Source organism: Bos taurus, chromosome 16, assembly GCF_002263795.3.
Source record: "Bos taurus isolate L1 Dominette 01449 registration number 42190680 breed Hereford chromosome 16, ARS-UCD2.0, whole genome shotgun sequence".
Lineage (NCBI taxonomy): Eukaryota > Metazoa > Chordata > Mammalia > Artiodactyla > Bovidae > Bos > Bos taurus.
In genome coordinates, this window is record NC_037343.1 from 1,164,260 (window position 1) to 1,189,221 (window position 24,962).

Here is a 24,962-nt window from a genome sequence, read left to right on the forward strand (position 1 = left end):
GGCGGAGAAAATGGCAGGCTCCCGAGGCGGCTCACGCTGGGCCTGTTCTAACTGACTCCCTCAGGTCCGTGGTGAGCTGGTGAATGCTCACCAGCTACTTCTTGGGCTGGGGGCTGGGGCTGATTCATAGTGTCTGTTGATTCCCTGTGGCTCATTTGGAACTACCAGAATGAAGGCCCTGAACATGGAGTTGGGAAGGGATTTACTAACACTCCGTTTCATAGTATTTCTACCATCAGATACGATAGATGTACGCAACCTCCAGAATGTAAGTAATCATAAAATGCAATAAGATAATTAGTAAGTGATGAGTCTTCAGTATTTATTGCCTTTGTTTCTGTCTTTTTTTTTTTTTTTGGCTGTGCTGCATGGCTTATGGGATCCAAGTTCCCCAACCAGGGATTAAACCTGGGGCCCGGCAGTAAAAGAGCCAAGTCCTAACCGCTGCACTGCCAGGAAATCCCCACCTTTGTTTTCTAATGTGACGTAATTGTCAGTTTTTATAATTTAACTTCAAATGACATAGCATGCCTTTAAAAACCTGCTCACAAAGTTCTAGAAAATTGAACAGTCAGTCCTCGCAGGCCAGTGCGGGCTGCGTGTAAGGCACCACTGATGGGATCCCTCTGTAACTTAGAGGCAGGGAATAAATGCACTGGTGTTAAAAACCACTCCCACTGGAAGCAAAGGCCACATCACCAGAGGAAAGGTTTAGGGTGGGTTCTGTTTCCTTAAGGAGACTCAGTCTTCAGAAGACAGAACAGACGACTGCTTGCGGGAGAACAGAGGTTGAAAAACACCATGTGGGTTTTTTTCTTGTTGTTCTACCCACTGTGAGTGCTTGGCACATGAGTCAGGGGGTTCCACCTTACCCAGGCAGCGCCTAATTGTATGTGCTTCAGTTTGCATAGTTGAGATTGACAACTTCTAGTTTTGTTCCCTTCAGATCCATGGGCTGTAAGTATCGTTCTCTGGCTGGGGTTGGTTCCCCAGTACTATTTAGGTCTCAGACCTTTGCTGTTTTAGCTGGAGGATCCTGGAGTTTCTGCGGCTATGTGCTTTTCCTGGTAACTCCCTGGACCCTGCCTACAGGAGCTGGGATACAACTTTTCTCCCAGAGCTCTCCTGTGGGAAACCTTCATGCATAAGAGAGACTGCATGTTACTTGGCAGCTGGGGTCAAGGGAAGCTACACACCTACCCCAGCCTCTGTCCTGCCATTATCCCCTCTCTCTCCTGCAGCATCAATTATTTCCTCTCCACTCAATCAAAACTAAATTCCTTACAAGACTTCTCTCCCTCCCTCTCTCTGTTCCCTCTCTGCCCTTCTTCTCCCTGCTTCAGGCCAGAAGCTCCCAAGGCAAAGGCCTGGTGATCAGCTTATCCTCCGTGCTCGCACCTTCTGCATCTCATCTCCCCTTCTCTTACTAGGTTGTCTCGATCTCCAAGGCTGTTGCTCAAGGAGAAGGAGGAGATGTAAGAAGCAAGAAAATTCTCACTTTAGTTGCTCAGTCATGTCAACTCTTTGCGACCCTATGGACTGTAGGCAGAGGCTTCTCCGTCCATGGGATTTTCCAGGCAAGAATATGGGAATGGGTTGCTATTTCCTTCTCCAGGGGGTCTTCCCCACCCAGCAATTGAACCTGGGTTGCCCACATTGCAAGCAGACTCTACCATCTGAGCCACCAGGGGTAGGCCCAGTTCTTTAGTATAGTATAGTGCTGATATTTGCTGTCTTTAGCTGGCTCTCTTCTCTTGGGTCTAACATGCATTTTTTGGTGGTGCTCTGTTGGGACCCTGTGATGGCAGCTTCCCTGATACAGATGGTGCCTTTCCTCCAGCTGCCCATTTACCACGCCTCCCTTAGCTCATGACTATCCTTGGGTCCACACCACACATACTCTCGTTGGGGTTTCAAGGTTCCCTCAGGCAGTCATCCCAGGCAGGCTGTCTATATAAAGTTACAGGCCGCCTTCCCTGCCCCTGTTCCACTGTTTTGGTCCTACCATGAACCATCAGAGTAAGGGGCATGCTATTGTAGTTCAGTCACAAAGTCATGTCCAACTCTTTGCAACCCCATGGACTGCAGCACACCAGGCTCCCCTGTCCATCACTATCTCCTAGAGTTTGCTCAAACTCATGTCCATTGGGTCGGTGGTGCTATCTAACCATCTCATCCTCTGCCACCAAAGGGGCATGGACACCCTCCAATGTCTGTTTCTCCTAAGATCTGGCCAATCTTCCTGGCTTCCTGTGTATGTTTCTTGAGGCAACTTGAATAAGCCTCTTTTCCTCGCCTCCAAAAGTTCACCTAGGGAACTTTCCCAAACTCGATTTTCCTCTCAGTGAATGCTTTTCTGTAGCACTGCTCCCTCCAGCAACACCTGATTTCACCTCATTCAGTCCTGCCCTGCAAAGCTGGGCCAGGGAACAACCAAGGGAGGCATCAAACACAGGAACTAAACCTGAAACCAGCAGCAACACAGGAAACCTCAGGACTCCAACAGACCAGCTGGAACTGCTTTGCCTAGTGTTTCCTGATCGTGCATGCTCAGTCACTCAGTCATGACCAACTCTTTGTGACCCCTTGGACTGTAGCCTGCCAGGCTCCTCTGTCCATGGGATTTTCCAGGCAAGAATACTGGAGTGGGTTGCCATTTCCTCCTCCAGGGGATCTTCCCCAGCCAGGGATCGAACAGGCATCTCCTGTATCTCCTGCATTGGCAGGCGGGATCTTTACCACTGAGCCACCATTACTTGATAGGAAGTCATTATGTCTAAATGACCCTGAAGGGCAGGGGTCGGAAACTTCTGGAGGCTGGTGAAACGAGAGGAGCATGGCTTCCCCCAGGCCATCTTCCCAGAGTCATTCCTAAAAGGCACTTCATTGCCTGGGTTAGAGCAGATACTAAGCTCTTTCTTGGGACAAGTGTTAGTTTCTCCTTTCAGGCCAGGAGGATGCTGCTTGTTCCTCAGACCCTTTTCTACTGTTTTATTTCCTTCTTTTTCCTTCTCTTTTTGGTTGCATTAACCCCTAACTCTACTCCATGATCTTTAGCAGTTTTTGTCTTTTCTAGTCTCTTTCTTGATGGGAAGGTACTTTCTCTGCCTGTCTATATCTAACTTTTTTGTTCTTGTTTGTTTACTATGGACATTTATCCTTTTATTGTCTTCTTGCTACTGTGTTTTTGTTCATTTGATGGTCTTAGCTTCTATTTGCCTTTATTTTTCATGTCGTTTACTTTTTGTACATAATAGTACTTTGTTTCATTGTAAAATATTTAAGGTTTTATTCTTAAGGATCTTTTTTTTCTGTTTTATATTTTTCCAACTTCTGTTCTTAGCTTTAAATTTTTATTTTAATTTTCTTCTCTTCCTGTTTTTAAAATTTATATTTGGTTTGATGATTTGATTATGTCATAGCCAGCAAGAGGCAGCGGGGGCAGGGTTGCAGGAATGGTAGCTGTAGGAAGAGGCCACACATGCGAGGGGATGATGGGCAACCATTCTCCAGTCCTTCTGGGCTACTCTGCAGTCATCCTCAGGACTTGCTGAAATCACTCCCCATTGTTCTGTAACTGACGTTTGTCTTGCTTTGGGGCATCCCAGCATCTTTTGAGCCTCTCCTGGTATCTTTAGGGTATCAGTTTCTGCTTCACACTTGTCACCACAGTGCTGTAAAACCCAGGATGCTCTGAGCTGGGGTACCACATCCGTGTTCCAAGCAGGAGGAAGGGAGGAGGGCTCGAGTCTGTGAAAGGAGCACAGGCTTCCCCAAGAATCCCCCACACTCTTCTGCTTGTGTCTCACTGCCTAGAACTTGCATCCCTAGCTCTAAGGGAGTCTTGGGTAGTGAGAATAATATAGAAGCCTCTAATTCTGTCCAAGTGTTTACTTTTTTTTTTTTTTTTGTCTTGAAATAATGTCAAACTTAGGGATAAGTTGCAAGCATGGTACAAAAACCTCTTCCCTGAACTGTTGAGAGTAAGTCGCTGACTAATGCCCCAGAACCCCTGAAAAATTTAATGTGTGTTTCCTACAAAAAAGGGGTGTGTGTGCGGATATTCTCCTCCATATTGTGTAACTACAATACAATCATAGAAATCAGAAAATTAACGTTGGTATAGGACCATCTTTTAATCCCTAGGGACCGTTAATGTTTTGCTATTTGTCCCCAAAAGCTTTACAGCAAAACTGTCCAGTTTGGCATCACATGCTGCATTTAGTTGCTGCTTCTCTTCAGTCTCTTCCTTCTGGACCAATTCCTTGGTTTTTCTTTGACTTTCATAGCTTGGTCTCCTTTGAAGATTATAGGTTAGTTATCTTGTTTCCTCCTGATTATTTTCAAGTTGTGCGTCTTCAGCAGGAATGTCACAGGAATGATCTGTGTTTCTTTCTTTGCACCCTAACAGGTGAGGCTTGATTTTAGTTTGTCCCATTACTGAAGGGGCTTTCATTACTTATACTGGTGTCTGCTGGGCTTCTCCAACTATGGCATTTTTCTTTTTTCCTTTGTAACTAAAAAATTATTTTATGATTGATAATTTATGGGCTGTGCTTTGAAACACTCAGATATCCCATTGTTCCTCAGACATTTAATTAATTTAGACCAGAAGTCAACAAACCCTTTGTGTAAAAGGCTAGAGATATTACTATTTAGTAAATATTTTTAGTGGGCCAGGAAGCCAAGTTGAGGATATTATGTAGGTACTTTCATAACGAGAGGAAAAAAATTTCAACAGCATTTTCACTGATGAAATTAAAAATAAAATTATTGAATACAATTTTTTTGTAGTGCAGATCTCCTAATGAGAATAGAACTCTTTGGAGGGTGGGGGGAAGTTAGACTTACTTGGGGTTCAAGGTCAGTGTTCCCAATTATCAAACTGATTGCAAATGTTCCTCTGAAAAATCATCCTAAGCCTGGGGCTGTACAAAATCAGTCAGTGGGCTGGATTTTGGCCGCAGACCATGGTCTTCAGATTCATGGATCTGTCTTTTACTCAATGGGTTATAATCTGTTGCTAACATGTATTTTGAAGTTGAAATTTTCTCTTAGTTGACTGGTACAAGCCCCTTTGAGCTGGCCTCTGTGTTCTTTTGCCATATCCCTGTCATTCTTTGAGTACTTCCTTGCCTTTGGCACAAGATCCCCTTTTACATCAGCCTTGAAAGCAGCCATAGATTCACAGAGCCCTAGTGTCTTTCGGCTGAGAATGAAACTCAGAAGCTGAGCTCTGGGTGCCAGATGTGCTCATTGCTCCTGGGATGTCACTCTTCCCAGGCCCAGAGCTAGGATATACATGCGTGTTTACCAATGCTTCATATTCCAATGTTTCACCACAGGGGCAGACTCTGATGCTGGGAAAGATTGAAGGCGGGAGGAGAAGGGGACGACAGAGGGTAAGATGGCTGGATGACATCACTGACTCCCGGAGTTGGTGATGGGCAGGGAGGCCTGGCGTGCTGCAGTTCATGGGGTTGCAAAGAGTCAGACACAATGGAGCAACTGAACTGAACTGAATTGAAGCAATACCAGTCTGAGGACTCAACTCTATGTCCCGTGAGTTAGGAAATCCTTCCCTTCTGGTCAATGGGAGCAAGAACCTACTTTCCTGAGTTGTGTTAACAAAGGGGATTTTTCTCCTTCAAGTAGTTATTTCCCTAGCCTTGGGCAGTTTCCTCATATGCGTGTACTGGTCAGTACTCAGGTTAAAACTTAAGCGAACCCTCTGCAGATCTCTGAAACTCTCCATGTGTAGCTCTTTCCTCTCCAGCTCTGCTTTGCAAAGTCTGGCCAACTTGAGATTCCAAAACTGAACACTAATCCTTAATTCAGTGACCACATCATTTGTTTCTCTTCTCTCAGAAGTCATTATCCTATGCTTTCTGTTGTCCAAACTCTGAAAACCATGATTTGATATATTTTGTCAATTTTTAAAAAGTTGTATAAGGTGTGGAGTGGGCACCAAGTCCAGTCCTTGTTACTCCACAACAGACAGAAATGGAAGCCTTCATGATCTGTACTTGCCTGGTTGTCCACAGTGCCAAGTACTTAGAAAAAAAATTTAAGGTAACAATACATATTTGCAGAAGTAGACTGACAAAATTCTAATACATTAGTACAGAGATCCAACTTAACCACCACCGTGACCCCCTCAATAGACGACGTTCCTGGGGATGACTCCTCCTATGGGGAGGATCAAGTAAAGTATGCAGCACAGGAGACAGCCTATAGTTAGTGAGAAACTTCTGCCCATTTTCCCACTCAGATCCTAACAGACTGTAGTAATAACAGTCTGCTTACATTTACTATTACTATTACATTTACAATATATAGTAAGTGAGTGTAATGTTATCACTGAGGAAATCCTAAAATTGCTTAGAATGCAATAATATCTCCCATTTGAAAAACAAAACAAAAACCTCTCCCTCCATTCCTACTCCAGCTATTGTCCAACTTCTCTGTTCTTTACCAATAAATTTTTGAAAGCTCGCTGTACTTGCTCTGCCATCTTCTCTCTCTTACATTCTGTCTGTCAGACTCTGGCTTCACCATTTCACTGAAACAGTTCTTGTCAGGGTTCTTGTCCTCCACGCTGCAGACCCAGTAATTGTTCCACATTTCTTACCTCTGTAGCTTCTCATTTGGGCATAATTTATCACGCCCTTTTTCTCGAAACCTTCCTTTCCTTTGACCTTTGGGAAATCACTCTCATCACTCTTTTCCTCAGTTCAGTTCAGTCGTTCCATCGTGTCTGACTCTTTGCGACCCCACGGACTGCCGAACAGCAGGCTTCCTACCTCAGCGGCAACTCGGTCTCTTTTGCTTGTTCCTCCTCCTCTTCTGACTTTTTTAAAAACCCATACTTGCTACCTAAATGATCCATCAAATCCATTCATATATTGATGATTTCCAACTTTACACCCCTATTTCTACCCCCATCCTTCATTTAACTATTCTCTTCACCTGTCTCCGTGTTATACATCTCTAAGAAAGCTGAGCACCAAAGAATTGATGCTTTTGAACTGTGGTGTTGGAGAAGACTCTTGAGAGTCCCTTGGACTGCAAGGAGATCCAACCAGTCCATCCTAAAGGAGATCAGTCTGTGGTGATCATTGGAAGGACTGATGTTGAAGCTGAAACTCCAATACTTCAGTGACCTGATGCGAAGAGCTGACTCCTTTGAAAAGACCCTGATGCTGGGAAGGATTGAAGGCAAGAGGAGAAGGGGACGACAGAGGATGAGATGGTTGGATGGCATCACCAACTCAGTGGGCATGAGTTTGAGTGAACTCCAGAAGTTGGTGATGGACAGGGAGGCCTGGCGTGCTGCAGGCCATAGGGTCCCAAAGAGTCAGACACAACTGAGAGACTGACTGGATATTTAATAGGTATCATTAGACAAGTCTCACACTAAACTTGATCTTTCCCCAAAAATCTATGTATCTTGTTTGTCCTCAGTAAATGGCATCACCATGCTACCATTCAGGGAGGAAAAACTGGGGGCTAGTCTTTGCTTCTGTCATATTCATATGTAATCCATCAGCAACTTGTGTCAGCTCTACAGTCAAGTCCAATAATTTATTACCACCTCCACCAGTACACTGTGGTCGAAACTGCCACCAAATTCTCCAACAGCTTCTTACTTCACATTGAGTAGACACAAAGTGTCTGCCATGGCTCACAAGGCCATTCATGATCAATCACAGCTGCTAGTTCTCTGCCTTTGTCTCCTGCTCTCCGCCTCTCACTCTGATTCTGCCACTCTAACCTTCCTCACAGTCTCCTCTTGCTCACCTGAACCTCCTATTTCCTCTTTGCAGAACGCTTTTCCCTCAGCCATCCCCATGGCTTGCTCCATCACTGCATTCAGGTCTCTATTCAAATTTGACCTTTTCAAAGAGGCTGAATTATCTCATTTGCCTTATTCATCTTTAAACATTTATGACCATTTGCCAAATTGTTGATTAAGTGGTTATGCATTTCCCCCCACCCCCACTAGAATGGACCATGACGGCATGACTGAGAATCACTATCACTGGCTGTATAATAAATTATGTTAAAAACAAAAGAGTAGCTGAGGAGAGTGATTAACAGGATCCAATGCATTAGAGAAGTCCAAACTGGTACAGACTGGAAAGTAACTATTGAATTGGGCAGCTGGGAGGACTCGCAACATTGAGAACAGTTTGTGCAGGCTGTTGTTGGCTGGGGCCACCAGACTGCAGTGGATTGGTGACATCCTTTCCTTCACAGCCTCCTAGTTCTGTCCTCAAAAAACTCTACCTCAGCCCTCACAGCTCTCAGTCCTAAGAGTCACACGGCCATAGGCGTGTATGGAACATCCCCATGGGGCATCGTCAGTCTCTGCTCTCCAGCAGGGCACCGTCTGCTGGAGGAGGGTCCAAGGAGCTCCCAATAAGATGGTGTGTGTGTGTAGAAATAATAATCATTTAAAAACAACAAATGTGAAAAAGAAAATCCGGACTGCACCCTAAAGTCAATGAACACGTGCTGAAGGGACGCCTGGGTGAAGAGGCTGACTTTGGAAGGCAGGCAGGGACACCCCACGGGCTCTGCCGCCCCGGGACCGACTGGAGCAGGACGTCCGGAATTCATAGCCCATCAGCCCTGCAGGGCCCAGGGCTCTGACCCCTTTGGAAACCGCTCTCTTCTCTGACAGCAGAGGCTCTCTTCTTGGAGGCCTAGGGCAGGCAGGTTTCCCTGGGAGATGTACTCTGGTGCCCTGCAGTCAGGACGATGGATGAGAAGGTAAGATCTGCTCGGGGCCACTGAGACCAGTGGGGCAGGGAGAGAAATATGGCTGTGACACAGCTTTGTGTGTAGAAAATGATGAAGGCCCAAAGGCAGAACCCTAGGGAGCAGCAGGGTTAACAAGGGGAGTGCAAGAAGAAGGCAGAGAAGGGCTGTCAGAAGAAGATGGAGAAAACAAGAAATGTGAGGACAGTTTCACCCTGAGAGAGCGGACACCAACAGGGACTGCTGAAAGCTCTAGAGAGGTGCTCGCTGTAAGATCTAGAAACACCTCTTTTGGATTTGATCATTAGGAGATCCCTGAGGAAGTTAGGGAGAGCAGTATCCGTAGATAGGAAGAGGCAGAAAGCAGATTTCAATGGGCTGAGCAGCAAATGAAAAGTGAGGCAGGGGGTACAAAGTCAGTGGGGTGTCTGGTTTAGTGAATAAAAATATAAAATGCCCAGTTGAATCTAATTCATCTGAATTTCAGATGAACAATAAATAGTATTTTTAGTGTTACTATCATAAACCAAGGAGAAGGCAATAGCGACCCACTCCAATACTCTTGTCTGGAAAATCCCATGGACAGAGGAGCCTGGTGGGCTGCAGTCCATGGGGTCGCAAAGAGTCAGACACGACTGAGCGACTTCACTTTCACTTTTCACTTTCATGCATTGGAGAAGGAAATGGCAACCCACTCCAGTGTACTTGCCTGGAGAATCCCAGGGACAGGGGAGTCTGGTGGGCTGCCGTCTGTGGGGTCGCACAGAGTCGGACACGACTGAAGCAACTTAGTAGTAGTAGTAGTATAATAAACCAATTATTTGCAGTTTATCTGAAATTCAAATTTAACTGGATGCCTTGTATTCTGTGAGGCAATCCTGACAGAATGGGCTGTGGGCTTCTCGCTCAAGCAGTGTGGCTGGGTAAAAAGAAGAGTGGCAGGGCCGTAGCTGGAGGGGACCCAGGTCAGCGGAAAGTCGTGTCTAGGTGGGACTGTCTGACACGCAGAGCAGCACTGCCTGCGGTCTGTCGTAGACTGAAGGGGAAAAGCTTGTGGTGGGAGAGGCTGAAAGACACAGTCGGCGGGGCAGAGGGAATAACTGATTATGTGAAGCACAGGCCTCTGGAACAAGACATCACTTCTCACCGTAAGAAGCAGACAGTCCCTCCCCAACCCCCCAACCCACAAAACAATTTTCCAACTTTAATTTGTAAGTGGCTTCCTGCTATTTTGAAACTGTAGGACTGTGGGCCTCATATGGGATCTTGCTAGTAATTTTTTTTTCTTTTATTCTCTGTTTTTCTTGGTGTTTTAATGGACCACCACAGCAGCAAACATTTTTCTAAACAGATTAATCCACTTTGTCAACTTCATTTCTCAAAATCCCATCACCAGAGCAAATCATTTTTAATGACTAGATTCAGTTTCCATTTCAGGGCACAAGCCTGGGTTTTTGAAGCAAATGGATCAGATCAGTACTATAACCCAGCTCCTCATTCCTCTTTCTCTATGTTTAATCCAACTGAGAATGGTGACTTTGTCAAAGTCTTGATGATGAAATAATGATATTATTGGAGTCATCACATGATATACTCAACAGCTGGTTTTCTTCTTTATACCTAATTCTAGGGTCACATCTGGTTTGGAAAACTGATGTCTTTTTGTTTATTTTTATTCGTCTTCCTCTAAATTCTGAGATTTCTGCCAGATTGGTAGCCTTCATGACTCTTGCTTCTGTGCTTATGTGACAGAGAAAAACCATCCCCCTGTCCTCCAATCCGAACCCTAAGTCTATCTGGTCTTAGCCGAGCCCACCAAGGCTAATTCTTCGTGGGTTTTAGGCATGAGGGCCCCACAGCAGAAGCAGCACTGTGGTTTCCACTGCTTTTCCTAAGAATGTCCCTGGCTGCTGTTGGGATGTTAGCAATGTGCCTTCTTCACAAGGGTCTCTGAGACTTTTAATAAGAAAAAAAATTACAACATAGGGATATACAAGTTCCTTTTTTTCCCCAAATTCCTTGTTCTATATTACCTTCAAAACAAGAGTTTACCAGCTTTGTGTTGAAGAAGGCCTCAGTGGACTGTCCCAACATGGCTTGTTTTGTTTCTGATCAGCTCCAGGTGTCAGCAGAATCCATGATAGGACGAGAGCAATTGCTTTGAACAGATATCGTCAAGATAACCCATAATTCTGTCTTTTGCTCCCTCTTTCTAAACATTCTAGTTGGAGATTGGTCGTCTTTGACACCTGGAATTCAAGACTGGTTGGGGATATGTCTGGGACCTGATCTCAGATGAAATATCTCCACCCAGTTAATGAATAATTTAAAACTTTTTCTATGGTGCTTATCCCAAAAGGCAGACAAGTGCAGAGTGGCCTGGAGCTAAAGCTGGGGTCAGGACAGGACGTGAAAGGGAAATCTCCTTATAGATCAAAGGATTTGCAGAATTTGAAGCAGGCTTGGTACAAACAGGGCCCTCTGTTGACTGCCGTCCTTTGCTAAGCTCACCAGGGCACCAGGGTGGCATGGCTCAGTTCAGGGGGGATGTCTCCTGGAATATGTGGCCTAAATCACCTTATCTGGAAGCTGAAGATCTCAGACTGTTCAAGCCAGAAAGGACTTTGAAGTCCTGTAGCCCAGGAGCACCAGACTTTTAATTTCATGGTCTGTTAGGACTTGAGGGTGGGGGGAATAAGGCTGAAAATAACAGGCTGTCAATCTCTATTTTGCCAGTTGAGCAAGTAAAATACTCATCTTCTGTCATCATTTCAGAGAAAGACACTTTAACATAAAAATATGAAAGACTCATTCTCTTACTCTTAACATAAAGAATATACCCCAGTTCTTTCACTGGAAAGTCAGTGTCAAGCTTGCAACATTACATCAATATATTAGGACACATATGTGCATGTGTGTGGATGCACATGAATCCAAATGCATACGTACTTATCATCATTCCTCTTCAGTTCAGTTCAGTCGCTCAGTCGTGTCCGACTCTTTGCGACCCCGTGAATCGCAGCATGCCAGGCCTCCCTGTCCATCACCAACTCCCGGAGTTCACCCAGACTCACGTCCATTGCATCAGTGATGCCATCCAGCCATCTCATCCTCTGTCGTCCCCTTCTCCTCCTGCCCCCAATCCCTCCCAGCATCAGAGTCTTTTCCAGTGAGTCAACTCTTCGCATGAGGTGGCCAAAGTACTGGAGTTTCAGCTTTAGCATCATTCCTTCCAAAGAAATCCCAGGGCTGATCTCCTTCAGAATAGACTGGTTGGATCTCCTTGCAGTCCAAGGGACTCTCAAGAGTCTTCTCCAACACCACAGTTCAAAAGCATCAATTCTTCGGCACTCAGCTTTCTTCACAGTTCAACTCTCACATCCATACATGACCACTGGAAAAACCATAGCCTTGACTAGACGGACCTTTGTTGGCAAAGTAATGTCTCTGCTTTTCAATATGCTATCTAGGTTGGTCATAACTTTTCTTCCAAGGAGTAAGCGTCTTTTAATTTCATGGCTGCAGTCACTATCTGCAGTGATTTTGGAGCCCCCCAAAATAAAGTCTGACACTGTTTCCGCTGTTTCCCCATCTATTTCCTGTGAAATGATGGGACCAGATGCCATGATCTTCGTTTTCTGAATGTTGAGCTTTAAGCCAACTTTTTCACTCTCCACTTTCACTTTCATCAAGAGGCTTTTTAGCTCCTCTTCACTCTCTGCCATAAGGTTTGTGTATCACGCAGACAGCTGTAGTGTGCTAACTGAATACATGGACTCTGGGGCAGAACACCTGAGCTCAGACACAGGCTCCACTACTCATGGTCTGAAGAACCTCAGATGAATTATTTAGCTACTCTAAGCCTTGGTTGCATCATCTATTAAGAAAAGGTGATTACACACTTTTCTGGGGTCGTTACTAGGATTAAACCAGCTAGTATGTGAGAAACACTTGGCACAAATGAAACACCCAGTAAATAGCAGTCATTACTATTATATTTCCACAGACAAGGAAGTCTTCATAAACTGGCCTCTGGAAATGGCTGAGAGAGCAAATCTTTCCTCTTCCAGATAAGGGAAAACTGACCCAGAGTAGACATGACTTGTCCAGCTAAGGCCCATGGCCAGTTACTGAACATATTGGGTAACTTGAGTAGAACTCAAGTCTATTGACCAACTCTGATGTATCTCTGAAGTTTCCTAGAAAAAAACTGAATTTGGCAAATGGATGGACTCACTGGGCATTTATACAGTGTCTGGAGGGATGGGCAGGGAGCTGGCACTTTAGTTTGGTGCAATGAGGTCTGTCGAGAGCCACCAGGAGGAAGTCTGGCCGCTGCGGCCTTCCTTTCTCTTTCCTCCAGCCCCAGAGAAAAGCAGGACTGGGTTCCAGCCCAGGGTGGGGTGGCGGAGTCCCCTGCGAGGCAAGAGCAGGTGAGGAGCAGCGCGCCTCCCCGTGCCCCCTCCTCCTGCCCCTGGTCCTGCCTCGGGCCCCTCACTGAGCCCCCCAGGTCCCAGCACTCACAGCCCTGCTGGGGCCCCCTTCCGCTGCAGGAGGGTCCACTCTCCCGTCACCAGTCACAGGGAGACGCCCCGACACTCTGGTTTGTTTTGGCTGTTGTGATCTGGGGGCTATTCCCTGTTTCCTAGGCCTTGGTGAGGGCCAATGGGTCAGGCAGGCTTGTATCAGTGGTTGGTAACAGACCCATGTCAGCAAGGCTGCTTTTTGATTTCAAGAAGTCAGGCTACCTGAGGCAGGCTCCTTCAGCCTCTCCGCTCCATCATCCTCTGCTTATGACTTTTCATCCTCATGATCGCCTCCTGATCGCACATTCCAAGCAGGAACAAGAAAAGAGACAATGATAAAAAGGAAGGGGTGGGCCAGTGTCAGAAAATCTGAACTTTCTCACAAAAGCTCCAGCAGCTTCTGCAGATGCCTCATCGCTCAGATCTGGGTCACAGCTCCTAGATGCAAGAGAGGCCAGGAATGGCCATGTTGTGTCTGGGCAACAAACCGTGATTTATTAGTAAGGCAAGAATGGATAGTGGATGAGAAACATTGTCTTCCAGGAAGGCATAGCTAGAATACAGTTGAGCCTTTGTTTCTCTTTATCTCTAAAGTCTGCTTCACCAGGTCACATTTGAAGGAAGTCTTACCCCAGCTCCAGAAACCTGAGCATTTATGTGGGTCTTTACTGAAACCTCCATGCACATGTAATCACACGGACACTCAGCCAACCTTCTTTACAAGTCTCCTTATACTTTCGTCTGCCTCCTTCCAGTACTGTTCCAATTCTCTTCCTAAACAACGTCAAACGGCCTCTCCTCACTCACGCCTCCGACCTCCCCTCCTATGTTTCCATGTTTCCCCTCATTGGTCTGTGAGCCCTTTCTGGTGGAAATCTATTTGATCTCTGGGATTTCACAAGTCTAAGGGAGCTTCCCTGGTGGCTCAGACAGTAAAATCGTCTGCTTGCTATGCTGGAGACCCGGTTCAATCCCTGGGTCAGGAAGATCCCCTGGAGAAGAAAACAGCAACCCACTCCAGAACTCTTGCCTGGAAAATTCCATGGATGTGAGCTACAGTCCATGGCGTCACAAAGAGTTGGACACGACTGAGCGACTTCGCTTTCACTTTTTCACTTTCTGCTCAAACTCCTATAAGCACAACCACAGCTGAAAACAAAGAATCTGGGAGATTACATTGACGCCTGTAACACATCCTTTTCTATTTTCTCTGCTACCCAGGTAATGAGTGAGCCAGTATAAACTCCAGCCCTGCTTACAGACACATCACACCCTGGTAGACACCTGTCAGGGGCCAGTGAGCCCCTCTCTGCGCCACGGAGACCCACCCCCAGCCCTCCCCTTGGCCTCCTGCTCTCCTTACTCTCAGTTTTAGTCCAAGTTTTCCCTCTCCCCATTCGTATCTATCCTGTTGGTTTTAGCCCAATAATTTTTATCTGTCCCTTCAAAGGCTGGCTTCAGATCGACTCTGAGGGTGTTGTCTCAGTTAACCTCCTGCCTCCAAGACAGTCAGTCCACTGTGCTGTTCTGAAAGTAAGCCCTTGGCTTATATCGAATTGGCCAAAAACCTCATTTGAGTTTTTCTGTGAGATGTTATGGAAAAGCTCGAACAAACTTTCTGGCCACCCCAATCTTATTTTTATCTGACTTGTTATTCAGCTTTTGGATCAGAAGCCTGTTTTCTTTAGAGCTGCTCTCTCTCAACCACCAGGCTCGGAGCCGCCTGAGGGTAAGGGGAGGGCCTGGGTCTGCATCAACCCCTCAGAACTGGGCTTTGCTCTTTTTCTCCCTGGCACGCGGGCTTTGGGCACCTCCCACGTGTCAGGCGCTGAGGTAGGTGCCGCAGACAGAAGGCAGACAGAGTCCACGGCCTGCATCCTCCGGTCCTCTTCCTCCTCCCCAGATGGGGCTCCACTCGATCCATCAGGACAGCTGACCGCTGCCGCCTAGGCGAGGGGGTGCTGGGGTTCTGCTCCAGGGATGAGCCCCAGCACTGTCTCCCCAGGCTGCAGGTGTGTGCCACTCTGGCAGCTCCCCTCATGAGTCCCCAGGTTTCCTGCCCGTATCCCTGCCTCCAGCTCCAGTGTTGCTGTTGGCTCTGCTGCCTGCCTGCAGCGCAGCCAGCGACTGGAGAAGCTTTTATTCCAAAGGAGGGCAGTCAGCTGAATTTCCAAATCCCAGATTTTTTCCACTTCAATTTTTCTCTTTTGCCCAAATAACACGTTCATTTTGTGGGAAAGGATGGGGCCGTTCTTCCAAGGGTTGAAGACTGTGTGAGGAATACCTGGGAGATGGGCAAGGCTCAGCCAAAGTTGTCCTGTTGGAAGGGAAGGCAGGACCGAGCAATGGAGGGGGCTATCGAGCCCCCAAGGAAGACGGGGAGATGGGGCAGGTTAGGGGGCCAAGACTTTCCTCCTCCTTCCCACTCTCCTCCACTGTTCCTCCATCCCATTTCCTTTCTTCTGTCTTCTTTTTCTTGCTTCCTTCCTGTTTTTTTCCTCTCTCTCTCCTTCCTCTTTGTTTCTGCACTCATTTGTCCATGCATTCTCTCAGCGGGCATTTCTTTAGCAGCTTCTGTATGTCAGACACTGTGCTGTAAGCTGAGAATACAGAGTCAAAAAGTCAAAGCTCAAGGCTCTAAGGCCTGTGGGGGTGGGGCACTCAGAGGACAGGCTGGGTGAGGAGTGACAGCTGGCAAAGGGAGTTAACTAGTAAGTCTCCGAGTCTCTTCAGAAGCTTAGACAGTATATCTAAAGCAAGGGAAACTGGGATCAAGGAGACAAGACTCAGAGGACCTTGAGTGGATATTCATAAAACCTAGCTCATTAATTCCTCCTTTCCCATCCCAGGCAGAGAAATCTCAGCGGGAAAGAATGCGGACTACGTGAGCAGAATACCCTCATTCAAATCCTGGGCCTACCACTTTCTATGCTGATAACAAGTCACTTAATTTTTTGTTTATTTATTTACAACAGATTTTCTTTTGAGGCCATTTTAGGTTCACAGCAAAACTGAGCAGAAAGTGCAGACTCCCCAGGCACTCTTGCCTCCCCCAAGGCCAGCACCCTGCACCAGGCAGGACGTCTGTTCCAGTCGAGGCGACGTCACCGACATAGCATTGTCACAGTCTACCTTCAGGTCCACTCTTGGCCTGCACATTCTATGGGTTGTAAGAAGTGTAATAACACGCACCCACCATTACAGGGTCACACAGAAATAGTATCACTACCCCAAAACCTCTCTGCTCTCTGTCTTCACACTGTCTTTTATCCTCAATTTCTTCTTCTTTGGGTCATCAAAGGGATAAAATGCAATAATATACATGAGTGCCTTGCTTTCAGTTCAGTTCAGTCACTCAGTCGTGTCCGACTCTTTGCGACCCCATGAATCGCAGCATGCCAGGCCTCCCTGTCCATCACCAACCCCCAGAGTTCACTCAGACTTACATCCATTGAGTCAGTGATGCCATCCAGCCATCTCATCCTCTGTCGTCCCCTTCACCTCCTGCCCCCAATCCCTCCCAGCATCAGAGTCTTTTCCAATGAGTCAACTCTTCGCATGAGGTGGCCAAAGTACTGGAGTTTCAGCTTTAGCATCATTCCTTCCAAAGAACACCCAGGACTGATCTCCTTTAGAACGGACTGGTTGGATCTCCTTGCAGTCCAAGGGACTCTCAAGAGTCTTCTCCAACACCACAGTTCAAAGCATCAATTCTTCCGCGCTCAGCTTTCTTCACAGTCCAACCCTCACATCCATACATGACCACTGGCCTTGCTATTAGGTGTGTGTTATTTGTATCACATGCCCATTAAAAGCCCGGCGCCCCTCCCCCTGATTGCAGTGCGCGGCTTAGTGTGTGGTACTGGAAGAAGGATGAACCTGGTGCTGACTCTCTCCAGAGCAGTGAGGTGACATGTGGCCTCCTGGGGAGTGATAGTGGGAGGAGGCCACGGAGGCACATGGATTCCAAAGGGACTCCGGACTGTTCCCTGCTCCTGAAGTGACCCATCCAACTTCATACAGGCAGCGCTCTGACTGCTCTTGGCAGGGCTTTGGAGAGCTTGTGTGAGTCAGGTCCACGTGGCCGATGCGGGAAGGGAGGGGCAGGGAGGGCTCCTGCCCAGGATGGGCCACGCTGGCTTGGAGACACTGTTCCTGAAAGTCCCTGGTAGGGGGAGGGCTGCTGCGGGCTGTTAATCTGCCATGCAAATCGACGAGTAAACAGTCTCCAATGAGAATCCCAGATGCTTGGTTCGCTGCAGAGACCCGGACATTCATCCCAGGCTCCAAGTGGGGACCAGCTTGAGGGAGCCATGCACAAGCTGAGGCAGAGCCGTGGGCTTCTTCCCCATCCCGTATCCAGACAGGGCCGTTGCCCAGGAGACCTCAGTTTCCTTCTGCTCCTGGACAGCTGTAGGGAGAAGGGGAACTGGCAGAGGGCGCAAATATACCACCTTTCGTTCAGAGGGGTAAAATCTTCTGGGATCTGCTTGGGCTGTCTAGACAAAGCAGATGAACTGGTGCTAGAGACATGGGTGGGCTGGGCGGTGGGCTTGGGCATGTAGCCTCAGTCTCTACCTCCGCTGGGTCTGTCACGTGGCAGGAGCACAGCTGGGTTTGGGGAAATGCCAGTGCTTGCTGTATATACACTCAGAACTGTTGGCCTGTGGTGAGGAGGGGTGGGAGGGAGAGAGTGGAATGGAACACATCTGGTGACCTGATTTTTTTGTTTTCCTACTCTTGGTTAAGGGCTTTGGCTGTGCTCAGGGCTGGAGGAAGAAGTCAGGAAAAGGGGATGAGGCCCTAGTAAGGAAGATGGGGGCAGGGGGTGCATGTTATTTGGCTGGGCTCAGAGGAGAAGAGTTGATTTGATCCTGGGAAGACGTCTATACCATATGGAGTAGGAAGGAACTCAGTTTCCTTGTGTGAAGATTCGATGAGGAACAAAAGTACGATCACGTGAACATTTAGCAGCATTTCCAACAAAGATATAGCATGCAGCCATATTCATACATAAACTCGAAAGGTGTGCATAAACATACACATCTTCAAGCATAGTTGCAAACACAACCATCACCGATATGTACGGTGAAAGCTCTCACATCTCACTTGCACACTTACTGCCACTGAAACGCATGCAGACAGATTCATCAAGCCCAGAGTGAGTCACACTGACCCTAAAGATCAAGACCAGTGTGCACTGAGCCATCATCAGCCCTTGGATGTTGCAAAGTCTAATGCCTACACCAAGTTTTCCGCATACTTCCAGAGGGCATGTCTGCTTTTGATGAATCATTCAGACCAGGGTCCCTCGGCCATTCCTCACTACCACCTCTGTTCCAGCACCACCTCCATGCAGATGGAGAACATGGAAGGCTTCAGTGATGTGGCAAACTTAAGAAGATTTGAAGAAATTACGAGATTTACATTAGAACAGTACAAACAACTTATAGGGCAGACATTTAGGTACTTATCTTTTAAATCTATTGGTCATTCTCACAACTCCAGATTCAGAATCTCTCCACCTAATTTAGCAAGTCTTCTTTCTCCTCTTGTCTGTTGTCTTCTTCTCAGGGGAGAAATCCAAATTCTTCTCATTTTCTTACATGGAGCAATTCAGCTGCCTCCAACCTCTGTCCCCAAATTTGGCTTCTGAACCCCCATAGTATAGCCAAAAACTCACTGGAAACTCGAAATAGACCCTGTGGCTTGCGGATTAAGGCCATCTGCCTTTCCCACCTTCATCTATCAGGGGTAGTTTATATTTTTCTAGTTGAACATAAATCTGCAAATATACACTGAGACACAGAAACACAGAACTTTGTCCATGTCCCCAGATGGATTAGGCAGGAAATGGATTCATCTCTACCATACGTAGCTGGGCCAGTAAGCTAAATCTAACCTTTCGTCTCCTCCCCTACCCCTCCTCATTTGCACTTCAAGGGTTCTATGGACTTATTCATGGTCTGCTCACCATGGACTTACTAAATTGTAAAGTTAACATCCCTGAGAGCCTATTTATGCCAACCAGTCTTGGGATACAAAGATAAATAGAATGAAGCCGTGAAGCATAAGGCGCTCAGATTGTAGATGGCGGCGAATAAGCATGGAGCGCATCGTTTTCTAGCGAGGCTAAACCTGCGGTGGGGAAGCACAACGTGCTACTGAAATTCAGCGAAAGGCGACTTAATCAGTTGGGCAGGGGAAGTGCGGAGAAGGTGGGCAGGCTGAATAAAACTTCATAACCTAAAAAAGAGGGGATATTACTGAGGACCAAATCCAGCCACCATTCATTCATTCATCCATTCATTCCTTCACTCACTGATTTTTAAGACTGTGCTAGGCAATAAACAAGACAGACAGACTCTATTTGTAATGGAAACTATAGACTTTAACAGATATCTGAGTGTTCTAGAAGGGGAAACTGGGTTGTATGAACCTCCCTAAGGAGGTGACACTTAGACCTATAGAAAGAATAAGCATTAACTAGGTGAAAGAGAGTGAGAACATGTTCTGGCAGAGGAAGGAGTATGCTTGAATCTAAAGCAAGAAAGAGTTTCATGATTATGAGAAGTAGCAAGACTCTTGGCATCACTGATGCTAAGAGACATGGAGGAGAATGGCATGGGATGAGGCTGAGGAAATAGGCGGTGCCCAGACATATTAAGTGCATACGTGCTGAGTCACTTCAGTCGTGTCCACCTCTTTGTGACGCTATGGACTCTAGTCCACCAGGCTCTTCTATCCAAGGGGTTCTCCGGGCAAGAATCCTGGAGTGGGTTGCCATGCCCTCATCCAGGAAGACGTATTAGGGGATCCCTTCAACACACATAACCCTTCTGATACTTTTGAGCACAGAGTCAGGGGGAACTCTAAGAAGACAGAGCCTGGACTTTAACTCTCTGAGCTGAGTTCAACTCTTTGAGATTAAAGAGCTTTGGGCGGGGAACCCCTCTGCATCCAGGCAGTCTGGGATGGGAGACGTGGTCTAGGAAGAGTACAGAAGCCAACAGAGCTGCAACCTCGGGTACACTGTAGCCAAGTGTCACGTGATGGCGTGGGATTCTCCTCCTGTAAAGACTCACCATCGTGGCTGGTACAAGGACATGGATCAACAAGGATGTCATGCAGCATCAGATAGCATTGGTCAAACGTAATACAAGATATTCTTCAACACTCACTGGTGGCCAAAAGGAAGGACTTCATGGTGCGCTGGCGTATTCTCAAGTTCCCCCTCCTTTTGGCATTTGAATGCAGATTGACTCTTTTGGACTAAGCAAGCACTGTGGTCCTTGAGCCCCAAATGGAAAAAGATTGGAGCTCGTTAGTGTGAATAGTAAAAGGAGGCAAGTTCTTATTTTTATTCCAAACTGGTAGCGTTAGTTATACAAGTTACATTAAATGTTTTTGATGGGACCCCATCAAAAGCATTTAGACTGCAAAATGTGAAGATTAGAATTTTGTTTGTAAAAGATTACTTTGAATACTATGCGAGGAATGCATGAAAGGAGAGAAAGATAATAAAGCCAGAGAGACTAATTAGGAGATTTTATTAGTTAGAAATGCTTCAAGCAAGAGAATGTACAACATAGTTTAAAACTTGGTTTACCAACAAGAAGCCAGGAAATCAGGCACCCACAAGAAATGGTTGGGCAGCTCAATATCATTAAAGACGCAGACTTGTTCTGTTCTACCAATCTCTTGGTGGTGGCTTTTTATTCTTTCGTTTGTTCCCTTGTGGTTGCAAGATGATCGTCTTACCTCCAGACACAATAATTCTATTGAAGGCAGAGAAAAGAAGGGAACATTGCTAGCCATCATCTGTTACTTTTCTCAGAAAAGCAAAGCTTTCCCAGAAGCTCATCACAGATTTGTTTTTATATCTCGTAGGTCAGAATTGGATCACAATACCCCTCCAAATGCAAACAAGAATACAAAATTGAATATTTGGATTGTACGTTATAATTCAGTGCCTGAAGCTAGATACATTGTTGCCTGGAGCAAAATTTGGGTTCTGATAGCCAGAAAAAAGAAAAATGACTGTTGAGTAGCCCCGGATAAGATGGTGACATTGGAGACAGAGACATCTAAGAGGTGTAAGTTACAGAACTTGGTGATGGGATGTGGAAAAGAGAGGAGGAGAAGAGGAAAAGGTTGATTTCCAGGTTATCGGCTTGGGAAGCCAATGGATTCAAATGTTATCAAATACATAGGATGAGGCTAAATTTTGGTCCAAAAGCATCCGATACTCAAATTTCAGGGTTGCTTTTTTCTCCTCCCCCCAGCTCCCGCTTTCCTTTATCTTTTATAACAAACCATCCTCATGTATAATCCTCATGGCTAGTCTTTCAAGCAGGTATGTGATTGTCCCCACTCTAAATACAGAAAGTCAAGGTCTGGAGATTAAGTGACCTGACTTCACTCAAGAAGGAAGGGAATGGAATTTAGATTTACAGTCTGCAAGGGACATGAATCTGACTCTCAGAGCTCCTGGACCTGCAGCTATGGGTGGAAAGGGCCATTCAATGAAGCTGTAAATTCTCTCTTTTTCATCATCATGTAGAAAAGATGAGTGGCTATCGTCTCTCTCTTGCAGCACCTCACTGAAGGTCAGCATCCCAACATTTTTCCATCAAGGCCCCTAAATCACCACCCCTGGGGCTGTTCAACTTTTCCCCAAGGGAATGATTTGAGCATGTATTTTAAAAATGAATAATATCCAGGAGAGCAGAAAAGATTGAAGATACAGAAGATAGTGTGAGGTGGTAGAGCGTAGGATCTATAGCAGCAGTGGAAATACTGGCCCCACGAGTCACCTTCCATTGTAGCAGGAAGGCCGGAAGAGAGAGGGAAAGTGTACAAGCAGTATTGTGTGTATCTATGTCGGCTTGTGCTACTCCTTCGACCCTCATCTGTACTACCTTCTTCTGTTATAGAGGCTGGAAAGGGCAATGCTAAACTTTCTGGTATTCCTTGCAGCTAGGAGTGTCCATGGGATGAGTTCTAGTAATTGAAATCCCAGAGGAGGACTTCCCTTCCTGAATAAAATGGCAAAGCATCTCTGGGTCCTTGCTCAGTCGTTTCAGTCATGTCCTACTCTTTGTGACCCCATGGACTGTATCTCTCCAGGCTCCTCTGTCCATGGGATTCTCTAGGCAAGAATACTGGATTGGGCTGCCATGCCCCACTCCAGGGGGTCTTTCTGACCCAGGGATCAAACCCTTGTCTCCTGCATTGCAGGAGAGTTCTTTACCACTGAGCTACCAGGAAAGCCTAAAACATCTCTAGCAGTGGACTTTTCCCTTTCTATCTCCCCCCCACCTCTTTTCTTGTCTGGACATTGGCTTTGATGCCTGGAGAGCCAGCAGTTATCTTGCAACCATGAAGAGAAAGACCACACACTAAGGAAGATGAAACAGGAAGATAAAAAGAGCCTGATGCCTTAATGATCTCCTTGAATAGCTGTGCTCGCCCTGTCCTGTCTATCTCCATACTTTCTGTTGTCTTGAAGAAGGAGGGGAGGAAGCAAGGGAAGAGGAAGTCAGGAAGGTTGGGAGGGAAGAAGAAAGGGAGGGAGGGAGGGAAGAAGGATGGAAGGAAGGAAGAAAGAAAGGAAGGAAGAAAGAATGAAAGAGACTTTCTTAGTTAAGCCACTATCAGTCAGGGTTTCTGTTACTGGTAACTAGAGATGGAACCTGGTTTATGCATCACCTGGGGCGGCCTTTTATTGATAGATGCACTCCTGACAGCTGTGGATGCAATACTGATGGCGGTGGATGCTGGCTCAGTGCGCTGTGCCAGAGAACATGTGAGTATCAAGACCTGTCATCCGACCCAGCAATCCCACTGCTGGGCACACACACTGAGGGAACCAGAACTGAAAGAGACACGTGTACCCCAGTGTTCACTGCAGCACTGTTTACAATAGCCAGGACATGGGCGCAACCTAGATGTCCATCGGCAGACGAATGGGTAAGAAAGTTATGGTTCATATACACGATGGAATATTACTCAGCTATTAAAAATAGTGCATTTGAGTCAGTTTTAGTGAGGTGGATGAAATTGGAGTCTATTAAACAGAGTGACGGTAAAACGTCTGCCTGCAATGCGGGAGACCCAGGTTTGACCCCTGGGTTGGGAAGATTCCCTGGAGAAAGAAATGGCAACCCTCTCCAGTGTTTTTGCCTGGAAAATTCCATGGACTGAGGAGTCTGGTAGTCTATAGTCCATGGGGTCGCAAAGAGTTGAACACAACTGAGCGACTCACTTTATACAGAGTGAAGTAAGTGAGAAAGAGAAACATCAATACAGTATATTAACGCATATATATGGAATTTAGAAAGATGATAATGACGAGCCTACGTGCAAGATTGGGCTTCCCTAGTAGCTCAGACGTAAAGCATCTGCCTACAATGCGGGAGATCTGGGTTCGTTCCCTGGGTCGGGAAGATCCCCCAGAGAAGGCAATGGCAACCCACTCCAGTGGCAATCCACTCTTGCCTGGAAAATCCCATGGACCAAGGAGTCTGATAGTCTACAGTCCATGGGGTCGCAAAGAGTCAGACATGACTGAGCGACTTCACTTCACTTCCTGTGCAAGATAGCAAAAGAGACGCAGATATAAAGAACAGCCTTTTGGACTCTGTGGGAGAAACCAAGGGTGGGATGATTTGAGAGAATATCATTGAAACATGTATATTAACATCTGTGAAATAGATGACCAGTGTCAGGAAGCATTTAACAGGAGGCTTCCTGTGTGCTGTTTTGGATCTGTCGTGAATCCTCTGTCCCTTATTCCTGAATATTCAGGAATGGACCAGTTTCCAGTCCATTAAAGGACCTCAACAGACCAGTACAAGTTCAATTCATGAAACAGTCCACTCAAAGCCAGCGCACTGGGACAAGCCAGAGGGGTGGGATGGGGAGGGAGGTGGGAGGGGGGTTGGGGACGGGGGGACACATGTATACCCATGGCTGATTCATGTCAATGTATGGCAAAAACCACAATGTATGGCAAAAACCACTACAATATGGTAAAGCAATTAGCCTCCAATTAAAATAAATTAATTTTTAAAAAGAAACAAAAATAAATAAACACAACAGGAGAGCCAAAGGAGTTGGGTTACCAGACTCAGAGGAGCCTCTCTTTGGGAAGGAATAGGGAAGATAAGGGGCAGCCCACTCCGGTATGCTTGCCTGGAAGATTCCATGGACAGAGGAGCTTTGTCGGGCTACAGTCCACAGGGTCGCAAAGGGTCTGACACAACTGAGCACACACACTCACAGGGAAGACAAGAGCCATCCACGTGCAGCAGCAGAACAGCTGTCTGGGAGTGGCTGCTGGTGCTAGCATGCTGCCTGCCACGAACCGGCAACGTGGCCTCTCCGCCGCAGCCCATACAGTGAAGGGTCTGAGCTGTGTCAGTGTTCTCAACTCTATAACCATCAAAAAGAAGAACCCCATATTTTTAGAAAAGATTTTCGATGTACCTAACTGCATTTATCAAACTATTCATATTCCGATGAGAATAGTCTATTGATATGAAAGTGAAAGTCTCTCAGTCGTGTCCAGCTCTTTGCGATACAGTCCATGGAATTCTCCAGGCCAGAATACTGGAGTGGGTAGCCTTTCCCTTCTCCAGGGGATCTTCCCAACCCAGGGATCAAACCCAG